Below are 13,780 nucleotides of genomic sequence, written 5' to 3' on the forward strand. Positions count from 1 at the left end.
GAGTGGTGGAGGGAGAGGAGGAGTGGTGGAGGGGGGAGGAGGAGTGGTGGAGAGGAGAGGAGGAGTGGTGGAGGGAGAGGAGGAGTGGTGGAGGGAGAGGGGAGTGGTGGAGGGGGAGGAGGAGGAGTGGTGGAGGGAGAGGAGGCAGAGGAGTGGTGGAGGGAGAGGAGTAGGAGGAGTGGTGGAGGGAGAGGAGGAGGAGTGGTGGAGGGAGAGGAGGAGGGAGGAGGAGGAGTGGTAGAGGGAGAGGAGGAGTGGTGGAGGGAGAGGAGGAGGAGGGGAGTGGTGGAGGGAGAGGAGGAGGTGGTGGAGGGGAGGAGGAGTGGTGGAGGGGAGGAGGAGGATGGTGGAGGGGGAGGAGGAGGAGTGGTGGAGGGGAGGGAGGAGGAGGAGTGGTTGGAGGGAGAGGAGGAGTGGTAGAGGGAGAGGAGGAGGGTAGAGGGAGAGGAGGAGGAGGAGTGGTGGAAGGAGAGGAGGAGTGGTAGAGGGAGAGGAGGAGGAGGAGTGGTGGAAGGAGAGGAGGAGGTGGTAGAGGGAGAGGAGGAGGAGGAGTGGTGGAAGGAGAGGAGGGGGAGGAGGAGTGGTGGAGGGAGAGGAGGAGTGGTGGAGGGAGAGATACGGAAGGATCAGGATGGACCTTACACACAGGTAGGAAGTCTGGAAGAGGGAAACTGTAAGGTGCTATTACTTAACAATGATTTATATACATCTTTATTCAAAGTGCCATTACCAGTAAATGTTGAAAGGTAAATGAGCATGTCAAGATTGTAAAGTACAGTAGTTATAAGTGTTACTCAGATACACTGTCACAGAGAGCCTTGGTAAGTATTAACACTGACTACAACTTCAAACCAAAACATCACCACACCATTCATCCACGCAGACATATGAGAAGCTATTCTGACTGTACTGTAGAACACAAATCTTTAATGGAAGAAATCCTGTAACATACATCCTAGGAACGTATACCATTTTGTTAACAACACTTTCCTGCTAATTAGGAACCCCAAATAGTCCCCTCCACTCCCTCATTCCCCCCAGGCTCCATTTTCAGCATGACATATCCCCCAACTGTCACAGTGGAGAGTGTGTCTATGCATGAATGTGTGCCTGTGTGTGTATGTGTGTGTGTGTTTGTGTATGTGTGTGTGTGTGTGTGTGTGTGTGTGTGTGCATCTGTGCATGCGTGCCTGTGTGTGTATGTGTGTGCGTGCCTGTGTGAGTGTGTGTGTGTGGAATGGCGGATGAAGGTTAACCACTAAGATAGCTCTATCTTGGTGCAGCATGCCTATTTTATCACCCCCCCCCCCCCCCCCCCCCCCCCCCTCTGTCTCTACAGGGGAACATGATGAATGTTAGGCACAAACCAAACCGCCCTCGCTGGACCCGTCGACGTTTCAACTGTTAATGTGTGTGTTTCTACTAGCCACATCTGGTTTAATGTTAGTGTGGCTGGGTGTCCTCCTGTGGTGTTCTCCTGTAGTGCAGAAACACCAGACTACACTGAAGTCATAATTGAATGTAATCAGTGATATGATATTTACAAAAAGGCTGGCTCCAGACTGGACTAACTTCAGCTTTCCATAAATCGTCATGCACTGATGTCAATGGGGATTTGGGAGAAAGTTAGTTACATCACACATACTGTACCTCGACTGTGTTTCAAGGATTTAACCCATCCCAGCATTAGTAACTTGAGTTATAACCTATATTTCTGAGTGTAACTGTACCATTTGCATTGTGGAGGTAAAGTTAGAGAAAGCACATCACCTCTCCCCTGCCCTGACACTACACAGTCAACTTCTGGTTTGGAGGAGAAAGAATAATGACTGTTCCTTTCCATTCAGAGAAGGGGCCCTGGCTGTGGTTACGTAGTATAGAGTGATGTCAGTCAGGCTGATCTAGGATCAGTTTTGCCTTATAAACCATAATGAATAAGAGGGGTGGGATCTCATCAGAGATGCTTTGTGAACACATGCCCAGGTCTCCCTCCACCTCCACCTCCTCCTCGTCTCTGTATCAGTCCCGTGCAGGGGGGATGTTATCAGACATGACGCTGGCTCCACCCACTGAACACAGCTAACACACAACCTGGGCTAGCTCCCACAGAGCAGGCATGTCCCTACGCTATGTGACGTCACAGACACACACTCACATCCACTAGACTAGGCCTAGCTGGAAATGATATCCAGAACATCAATCGATTTCTTCTGGGACAAACTGACAACTCGTCATGGCATGGAGCATGGAGCATGACATGCTCTAAGACTCTTAGTGGTGACTAATATTAATGAAAAATGCCTGACAACCTGACAGCACTGTTCAGGAGACCTGAAACCATGGCCACATTCCTCTCTAGGCAACCACAGCTAGTGTAGGCGTCATTAAACAGGACACATATTTCTGATCTTTCACATCTGATTCAGCAGTGATTTCATCATTCATCATTCAATCAAACTTTACCAAGGAATATCAAGATAGACAGATGGAAATACATTTAACAAAAATAACATACCTCCCTTTGTATGAGAAATAAAGGCAACACAAAAGGTAATATATCTCTAGGTAAACACAAAACAACTGAGCAGAGGAACCATGGCAACTATCTGAGAACACAGCCAGCAGATGTTCCATCTGTAATTATTTCCAAAACACCTGTCAGTGTTTCTGTCAGTGTCACCCTCAGACAAATGGGTGTACAATCCTGATGAGGCGCTTTCATCAAACACAAAACACGAGCCAAAGAGCAACTAACAACGTCTGAACAGAATGTACTAAAGTAATGTGACAGGCAGACATTAAGAGGTTATAATGTCCTGTGTTTAAATCTGAATCCTGGACTAAAACACATGAAAATTCACATACGCTCAACCTGTGTCAGGGAAACTGCCCCATATGGAGTAAAGAAAAAGCCATATCAAAGAGAGGATGGAAAACAGACAGGACAGACCATCATCTGGCTTTTAAAAGTTTCCTCCCCTAAACTCAGAGGAAAGTCTGAAATCTAAGAGCTCATTCCTTAATCTGATAGACTGTCAATATATATAGATTGTCCTCTAATGCCAACTAGACCTACCACACAACTGGCCTACCACACAACTGGCCTACCACACAGACAGAGACAACACTACACTGTAGATTTACAGTACGTATATACAATTTACAGTGCTACACGTCAGTGCAATCTATGAATAGAAAGATGAAGTGGCCTGGTTTTTCTGATAGAATAGAATGTATCGTCCTTCATTTCAAACAACTCAAATAATCTACAGAATATCTATAACAGACAGTTTGGGAGGGGGGCTGGTCCAACTCCAGTTGTCATGGGGAAAGAAATCCCCCCTCCCCAACTTAGAAAATATTTTCACATAACCCTCCCCTTGTACTGTTAAAAAAAATTGCACACCCTCCCCCCTCATAAAATTAACTCCAAAATAATGATTTCCACCAAAAATAACAATAACTGTAGCAACCCTGTGTTTATAAATGTGGATATCGACTTTACCACTTCAACATGGTTTTGTGGCACAGTCGATGCCACGCAGGGCTAACGGGCCAGAAGGTTAAGGGTTCACTGACCACCACGGACGAGCTCACTCTCCCTGCCCCTCTCATTACACTACGATCAGAGCCAGCTGCAGACAATCATCAGCTATGGGGAAATCAGATTTTCAACATTTTGATGCTATATTTATAATTATATAAAATATAGGTTCTAGTTAGGTTCTAGGTCAAGGAATCGCCGCTCGGAACAGAAAGGAGGCAGAACGTGTGTTAAGTTTTCCTGAATAACTGGGCCTACTGGGAGCATAGGCCTATGAGGCTACACTACATAGAACGACTTGGGAGAATGATGATCGGCAACAGACAGAGCATCAGTATCAGAAGTAGAAATACAGCCAGACTGGCCTGCTACTGTGCCTTTCTAGAATCTGTCGAGAGTAGACCCACAACTAATCCAAATGGAATGAATGGAATTAAACATTGAAATAACAGGGCTTTTGTGCCATTATTCTGATGACATTTTCACTGCAGTTTACTCAATTGTACTCACTTGAAAACAATAATGCAATTATTCATTGGATTGTGGTGTCGTAGGCTAATCTAGGTAGGATAATTTTATTGTACCTAAACAAGATCAATAGGGGAGCTTTTTGAGCTGTATGTCTTCACTGTTCTTTCATGTGTAATGACGCACCTGGCCTCTCCACTGCCTATCAGCTATTCCTCTATCTTATGGATTTACACTACCGGTCAAAAGTTTTAGAACACCTACTCATTCAAGGGATTTTCTTTATTTTTACTATTTTCTACATTGTAGAATAATAGTGAAGACATCAAAACTATGAAATAACACATATGGAATCATGTAGTAACCAAAAAAGTGTTAAACAATAATCGATCAATAATGACAAACCTCCTGGCATTGACAACTTAGATGGAAAGCTACTGAGGATGGTAGCTGACTCTATAGCCACTCCTATCTGTCATATCTTTAATCTGAGCCTAGAGGAAAGTATTTGTCCTCAGGCCTGGAGGCAAGCCAAAGTAATTCCACTACCCAAGAATGGTAAAGCGGCCTTTACTGGTTCTAACAGCAGACCTATAAGCTTGCTGCCAGCTCTTAGCAAACTGTTGGAAAGAATGGTGTTTGACCAAATACTATGCTATTTCTCTGTAAACAAATGAACAACAGACTTTCAGCATGCTTATAGGGAAGGGCACTCAACATGTACTGCACTGACACAAATGACTGATGATTGGTTGAAAGAAATTGATATTAAGAAGATTGTGGGAGCTGTACTGTTAGATTTTGGTGCAGCCTTTGATATTATTGACCATAACCTGTTGTTGAAAAAACATATGTGTTATGGCTTTTCAACCTCTGCCATATCGATAACAGCGCCGGAGAAGATGGCTGCCGTTTTACAGCCCTCTAACCAATTGTACTATTATGTGTGTTTTTCCGCGTTATTTGTAATTTATTTTGTACATAATGTTTCTGCCATCGTCTCTTATAACCAAAAAGAGCTTCTGGATATCAGGACAGCGATTACTCACCTCGTATTGGACTAAGATTTTTTTCTTCAACGAGGCGGCCGCGAAGGATATCATACAGACACCCGACAAGGCCCAAATCCCTGTCATTGGCTTGAGGAAGAGACGGAGATATCGTGGACGTAGGTCGGGGTGCCTTGTAAGGATCCGACGATGAGCGAGTAAACTGCCGCTCCCATCAATCCTATTAACCAATGTTCAATCATTGGAGAACAAATTGGATGACCTAAGATTACGGTTATCCTACCAACGGGACATTAAAAACTGTAATATCTTATGTTTCACCGAGTCGTGGCTGAACGACGACATGGATAACATACAGCTAGCGGGCTATACGCTACATCGGCAGGATAGAACGGCTGACTCCGGTAAGACAAGGGGTGGCGGTCTGTGTATATTTGTAAACAACAGCTGGTGCACAAAATCAAATACTAAGGAAGTCTCGAGGTTTTGCTCGCCTGAGGTAGAGTATCTTATGATAAGCTGTAGACCACACTATTTACCAAGAGAGTTTTCATCAAAATTTTTCATAGCTGTCTATTTACCACCACAAACCAATGCTGGCATTAAGATTGCACTGAATGAGTTGTATAAGGCCATAAATCAACAGGAAAACGCTCATCCAGATGCAGCGCTCCTAGTGGCCGGGGACTTTAATGCAGGGAAACTTACATCCGTTCTACCTAATTTCTACCAGCATGTTAAATGTGCAACCAGAGGAAAAAAAACTCTGGACCACCTTTACTCCACACACAGAGACGCATACAAAGCTCTCCCTCGCCCTCCATTTGGCAAATCTGACCATAACTCTATCCTCCTGATTCCTGCTTATAAGCAAAAACTAAAGCAGGAAGCACCAGTGACTCGGTTAATAAAAACGTGGTCAGATGACGCAGATGCTAAGCTAGAGGACTGTTTTGCTAGCACAGACTGGAACATGTTCCGGGATTCTTCAGACAGCATTGAGGAGTACACCACATCAGTCACTGGCTTCATCAATAAGTGCATCGATGATGTCGTCCCCACAGTGACCGTACGTACATACCCCAACCAGAAGCCATGGATTACAGGAAACATCCGCACTGAGCTAAAGGGTAGAGCTGCCGCTTTCAAGGAGCGGGACTCTAACCCGGACGCTTATAAGAAATCCTGCAATGCCCTCCGACGAACCATCAAACAGGCAAAGAGTCAATACAGGACTAAGATTTAATCGTACTACACTGGCTCTGACGCTCGTCGGATGTGGCAGGGCTTGAAAACTGTTACAGACTACAAAGGGAAGCACAGCCGCGAGCTGCCCAGTGACACCTACCAGACGAGCTAAACCACTTCTATGCTCGCTTCGAGGCAAGCAACACTGAAGCATGCATGAGAGCACCAGCTGTTCCGGATGACTATGTGATCACGCTCTCCGTAGCCGATGTGAGTAAGACTTTTAAGCAGGTCAACATTCACAAGGCCGCAGGGCCAGACAGATTACCAGGACGTGTACTCCGAGCATGTGCTGACCAACTGGCAAGTGTCTTCACTGACATTTTCAACATGTCCCTGACTGAGTCTGTAATACCAACATGTTTCAAGCAGACCACCATAGTCCCCGTGCCCAAGGACTCTAAGATAACCTGCCTAAATGACTACCGACCCGTAGCACTGACATCTGTAGCCATGAAGTGCTTTGAAAGGCTGGTCATGGCTCACATCAACAGCATTATCCCAGAAACCCTAGACCCACTCCAATTTGCATACCGCCCCAACAGATCCACAGATGATGCAATCTCTATTGCACTCCACACTGCCCTTTCCCACCTGGACAAGAGGAACACCTACGTGAGAATGCTATTCATTGACTACAGCTCAGCATTCAACACCATAGTGCCCTCTAAGCTCATCACTAAGCTAAGGATCCTGGGACTAAACACCTCCCTCTGCAGCTGGATCCTGGACTTCCTGACGGGCCGCCCCCAGGTGGTAAGGGTAGGTAACAACACATCTGCCACACTGATCCTCAACACGGGGGCCCCTCAGGGGTGCGTGCTCAGTCCCCTCCTGTACTCCCTGTTCACCCATGACTGCAAGGCCAGGCACGACTCCAACACCATCATTAACAGTGGTAGGCCTGATCACCGACAACGATGAGACAGCCTATAGGGAGGAGGTCAGAGACCTGGCCATGTGGTGCCAGGACAACAACCTCTCCCTCAACGTGACCAAGACAAAGGAGAAGATTGTGGACTACAGGAAAAATAAGAGGACTGAGCACGCCCCCATTCTCATCGACGGGGCTGTAGTGGAACAGGTTGAGAGCTTCAAGTTCCTTGGTGTCCACATCACCAACGAACTATCATGGTCCAAACACACAAAGACAGTCGTGAAGAGGGCACGACAAAGCCTATTCCCCCTCAGGAGACTGAAAAGATTTGGCATGGGTCCTCAGATCCTCAAAAAATTCTACAGCTGCACCATCGAGAGCATCTTGACTGGTTGCATCACCGCCTGGTATGGCAACTGCTTGGCCTCCGACCGCAAGGCACTACAGAGGGTAGTGCGTACGGCCCAGTACATCACTGGGGCCAAGCTTCCTGCCATCCAGGACCTCTATACCAGGCGGTGTCAGAGGAAGGCCCTCAAAATTGTCAAAGACTCCAGCCACCCTAGTCATAGACTGTTCTCTCTGCTACCGCACGGCAAGCGGTACCGGAGTGCCAAGTCTAGGTCCAAAAGACTTCTCAACAGCTTCTACCCCCAAGCCATAAGACTCCTGAACAGCTAATCATGGCTACCCGGACTATTTGCACTGCCCCCCCACCCCATCCTTTTACGCTGCTGCTACTCTGTTCATTATTTATGCATAGTCACTTTAACTCTACCCACATGTACATATTACTTCAACTACCTCTCTGCACCGGTACCCCCCTGTATATATAGCCTCCCTACTGTTATTTTATTTTACTTCTGCTCTTTTTTTCTCAACACTTTTTTTGTTGTTGTTTTATTTTTACTTTTTTTGTTAAAAAGAAATGCACTGTTGGTTAAGGGCTGTAAGTAATTATTTCACTGTAATGTCTGCACCTGTTGTATTCGGCGCATGTGGCCAATACAATTTGATTTGATTTGATTTGATATCGTGGATTCAGAGCTATCTAATAGAATTCAAAGGGTTTTCTTTAATGGAAGCTTTTTTAATGTCAAACATGTAAAGTGTGGTGTACCACAGGGCAGCTCTCTAGGCCCTCTACTCTTTTCTATTTTTACCAATGACCTGCCACTGGCATTAAACAAAGCATGTGTGTCCATGTATGCTGATGATTCAACCATATATGCATCAGCAACCACAGCTAATTAAGTCCCTGAAACCTTTAACAAAGAGTTGCAGTCTGTTTTGGAATGGGTGGCCACTAATAAACTGGTCCTGAACATCTCTAAAACTAAGAGCATTGTATATGGTACAAATCATTCCCTAAGTTCTAGACCTCAGCTGAATCTGGTAATGAATGGTGTGGCTGTTGAACAAGTTGAGGAGACTAAATTACTTGGCGTTACCTTAGAATGTAAACTACATGGTCAAAACATTCAGTGGTTGTAAAGATGGGGAGAGGCCTGTCTGTAATAAAGATATGCTCTGCTTTTTTGACACCACACTCCAAAAAGCAAGTTCTGCAGGCTCTAGTTTTGTCTAATCTTGATTATTGTCCAGTCGTGTGGTCCAGTGCTGCAAGGAAATACCTAGTTAAGCTGCAGCTGGCCAAAAACAGAGCGGCACGTCTTGCTCTTCAATGTAATCAGAGGGCTGATATAAATACTATGCATGCCAGTCTCTCTTGGCTAAGAGTTGAGGAGAGACTGACTGCATCACTTCATCTTTTTATAAGAAACATGAATGTGTTGAAAATCCCAAATTGTCAACTTACACACAGCTCTGACACACACACTTACCCCACCAGACATGCCACCAGGGGTCTTTTCACAGTCCCCAAATCCAGAACAAATTCAAGAAAGCGTACAGTATTATATAGAGCCATTATTGCATGGAACTCCGTTCCATCTCATATTGCTCAAATAAACAGCAAACTTGGTTTCAAAAAACAGTTAAAGCAACACCTCACGGCACAACGCCTCTCCCCTATTTGACCTAGATAGTTTGTGTGTATGTATTGATATGTAGGCTACGTGTGCCTTTACATTTTTTTTATGTAGTTCTGTCCTTGAGCTGTTCTTGTCTATTAATGTTCTGTATTATGTCATGTTTCATGTTTTGTGTGGACCCCAGGAAGAGTAGTTGCTGCTTTTGCAACAACTAATGGGGATCCTAATAAAATACCAAAATACAAATCAAAATATATTTTATATTTGAGATTCTTCAAATAGCCACCATTTGCCTTGCTGACAGCTTTGCACACTCTTGGCATTCTCTCAACCAGCTTCATGAGGTAGTCACCTGGATTGCATTTGAATTAACAGGTGTGTCTTCTTAAAAGTTAATTTGTGGAATTGATTTCCTTCTTAATGCATTTGAGCCAATCAGTTGTGTTGTGACAAGGTAGTGGGGTATACAGAAGATAGCCCTATTTGGTAAAAGACCAAGTCCATATTATGGCAAGAACAGCTCAAAAAAGCAAAGAGAAACGACAGTCCATCATTACTTTAAGACATGAAGGTCAGTCAATACGGAACATTTCAAGAACTTTGAAAGTTTCTTTAAGTGCAGTCGCAAAAACCATCAAGCGCTATGATGAAACTGGCTCTCATGAGGACCGCCACAGGAATGGAAGACCCAGTTACCTCTGCTGCAGAGGATACATTCATTAGAGTTACCAGCCTCAGAAAGTAACAGACACATCTCAACATCAACTGTTCAGAGGAGACTGTGTGAATCAGGCCTTCATGGTCGAATTGCTGCAAAGAAACCACTACTAAAGGACATCAATAAGAAGAAGAGACTTGCTTGGGCCAAGAAACACGAGCAATGGACATTAGACCGGTGGAAATTTGTCCTTTGGTCTGGAGTCCAAATTTGAGATATTTGGTTCCAACCGCTGTGTCTTTGTGAGACGCAGTGTGGGTGAACGGATGATCTCTGCATGTGTATTTCCCACCGTAAAGCATGGAGGAGGAGGTGTTATGATGTGGGGGTGCTTTGCTGGTGACACTGTCTGTGATTTATTTAGAATTCAAGGCACACTTAACCAGCATGGCTACCACAGCATTCTGCAGCGATACGCCATCCCATCTGGTTTGGGCTTAGTGGGACTATCATTTGTTTTTCAACAGGACAATGACCCAACACACCTCCAGGCTGTGTAAGGGCTATTTTACCAAGAAGGAGAGTGATGACCTGGCCTCCACAATCCCCCGACCTCAACCCAATTGAGATGGTTTGGGATGAGTCGGACCGCAGAGTAAAGGAAAAGCAGCCAACAAGTGCTCAGCATATGTGGGAACTCCTTCAAGACTGTTGGAAAAAACATTCCAGGTGAAGCTGGTTGAGAGAATGCCAAGAGTGTGCAAAGCGCTCATCAAGGCAAAGGGTGGCTATTTGAAGAATTTCAAATATAAAATATATACTTTTTTGGTTACTACATGATTCCATATGTGTTATTTCATAGTTTTGATGTCTTCACTTTTATTCTACAATGTAGAAAATAGTAAAAATAAAGAAAAACCCTTGAATGAGTAGGTGTTCTAAAGCTTTTGACAGGTAGTATATATAGAACATTTGTGAATATTTGAATGATTTTATGTATGGTATGATTGCTAGTTAACCTACTGCAGATCTGGACAAACGATCCACCTACCACTATTGTCCCTATGTATAGAGGGCAGGATAGACAGTTGACTGGTAGACTATATTGACCTTTGGTATAGTAAGCAGGCGGAAAAGCGTAGTGCATAAGGGAAGTACCAAAACACCTTGATAGGGGAGGTGCATGCAAGCAGATGAGGAAATGTGGTTATATGGAAGACATTATATAGTAAAACCTGCAAAATTGCGAATGTAAATCATTGAAAAAACGCACTACCCTGCCCTGTGCCCAATACAAAAACACACAAAGCAACAACAACAAAAGAGTTAGACAACCCTTCCCTATTTTGGACTAGTCCCCCCCACCCCGGTGAATTTCAAACTGTCCCTAATAGAAATAGAAAGATCAAATAGTTTTACGTTAATAATAATACTGAGTTAAACCTTCATCTATGGGACATAAACATGACAGTATCATATATTACTATTCCACACAATGTGTACCCTACTACATTGGTAATCCTAAACCTGGTTTGGAGTGCCATAATGGATTACTTTGATCTTGGTAGAGGTTATAGGCAAGAGGAAAGGGGGAAAGGGGATCGATAGTAAACTATTTCTGGAGTGTGTTTACAGTAAGGCTACGTCCTAAATGGCACCCTATGCCCTACAGTGCACTAATTCTGACCAAAGCCCTATAGTCGAAAGTAGTGCACTAAATAGGGAATAGGGTGCCATTTGGGACACATTCTAGAATGCTAGAAAGGCTGCATGACACGCTCACATTTCTCCTTTTAAGGGGAACTCGGTAAGCTGTTCACCTAATTTCACTGTTATTCGAAACCAGAGGCTGTGACACCACACAGCTGTTTGTGAGAGAGAGAGACAGAGAGAGAGAGAGAACAGTGAAAGGGTGAGGAGAGAGTTAACAGTGAAAGGGTGAGGAGAGAGAGTTAACAGTGAAAGGGTGAGGAGAGAGAGAGAGAAAGGAGGGAAGAGAGTGTAAGAGAGAAGTGAGGGGGAGAGAGATGGAGAGAGGGAGATGGATAGATGGAGAGAGAGAGACTGAGTGCCCTGGACCTTCCCTATTAGGTTAACTTGATATGAAAAGTGTATTTTGCCCCAATATTGCCTCCCACTCATGTAGAGTGCAGCATGTAAGCAATATGATGATATAACAGTGACATCCTCCTAGTGGAGAGAGGAGCACAACATGCCCAGTCTGGGAGTATTTTGCTGCAACCAAAAAGCATAATTATATTCTATTCTTCTAGGCTATGTGGCAACACAGTTTGGAGTCGTGAGAGCTCTCTGTGGCCTCATGTTAAATGATGTACCAAAGGGGATTAAAGAAGAGGATTAAATAGTAAAGTATATCCTCCTGTCCAGCAGTCAACAACTTTAAGATAATATTTTTGTATTCAACTCTCTCTGAAAAGTATGTATCCGATAACACTACAGAGGATGGGCAGCAAGCGACGAGCACAAAATCTGCAGCCAGACCGTTATAACCCCCCATAGCGCGGGTTATAACTTCCTACCAATATAAGTATGTGTTAGAATAATGAACAACAAATACAAGGCTAGGTAGGCTACAACAGTTTATCCATCTCGGTATTTGAAAGGAAAGGCATGTCCTTCAACAAGTTTTGCATTGAGGAACAACAGGTGGTAAACAAAATTAGCCATTGGTGTCTACTTTTAGAAATTATTATACCTAATATTCCACCGCTAGGTCAATACATATATTTGAAAAAGCAGATTCTCACCAACATCTCTAACCATATTTCCCATATATTTTTTTAAAGAATGGAGACATTTCACCTGTGTGAATTTACATGAAACTTTTCCATATACAAGAAACTCACCTATGCTTGATATAATCCTTTAGGAAAATATACACCTTTTTATTTCCCTCGAATTAAAACCCCATTAATAATCCCATTGAATCACTAGACGGGTCCCGGTCACGGAAGTGGACTCCTGGAGGGAACGGTAGTGGAGAGCCAGCCGGGGCAAGGTGGGGAAAAGGGTTGTAAAGCTTGCGGTACGAAAGCTGCGGCCGCGCACACAGCACGCTCATTCTTCATTCGAGTCAGCCAGCGAGCCAGCGTTTGACCCACCCAATGTGTTAAAAATAAAGTAGCCGCGTCTACTACATGATCTATGTGCGCAGGGGACCGACATTCCTGTCATGAGCTGGTGACTTTAAATGGCAGCTATAGACACATTTCAGTGTGGTGGGGGTGCGCCCCCTCCCCACCTCTCACTCTCTGCCTGGATCGTATTCATTAGGAGGCACACCATAGCAAAACATTTTTCAACGGAAAAGGATAATGAGCGTTTCTTATTGGACAAGTTCAGGTAGTCTCTCCCTGTTTCAGTCTGTTTTCTTCCGTTTTGTGCCAAATGTATACAACCCTAGCTGCCTGTAGCTCAGCTCTAATCGGAACACACCAACACCCGGCCCCCGCCCCCTTCAGAAATGTCACCTCTACTACTTTGCTCCCAGTGGGTCCTCATTCAGACACCAGTGTTTCACTCCAGTATACAGTAGGCCTACAGACACTCCACTATTTAATGCAATGATTCATTGATTGTGGTCAAATGTAAAACATTGCTGACCATGACCAACATTGCTTACTGTACAAATAAACATGAGAGCTGCAACAATCAACTTCTGTAAGAACATACTGTTGAGTAAATTACTACATCATGGATATGTGTAAATGTCATCCTTAAGAGTCTAAGTGGTTGGGGTGGGGGCGGGTGGATAACATATGGAATTGTTTTAAGATGGTCCACCCAAGGATAATTTAGCAATTTGATTTGGAATTTTAGGACCCCTTAAGGTATCGAATAAATATATATTCTTCTTTTTAATGAAACATTGAATTTGGAAGTTTGTTCTGAAGTGTCCTATATCTAAGAGATCAGGAAACTATTTTTTTTTTTTTTTACATGAAGCCTATTTAACCTCTT

This window comes from Coregonus lavaretus, assembly GCF_964263955.1.
Source record: "Coregonus lavaretus genome assembly, chromosome: 27".
Taxonomy (NCBI): Eukaryota; Metazoa; Chordata; class Actinopteri; order Salmoniformes; family Salmonidae; genus Coregonus; species Coregonus lavaretus.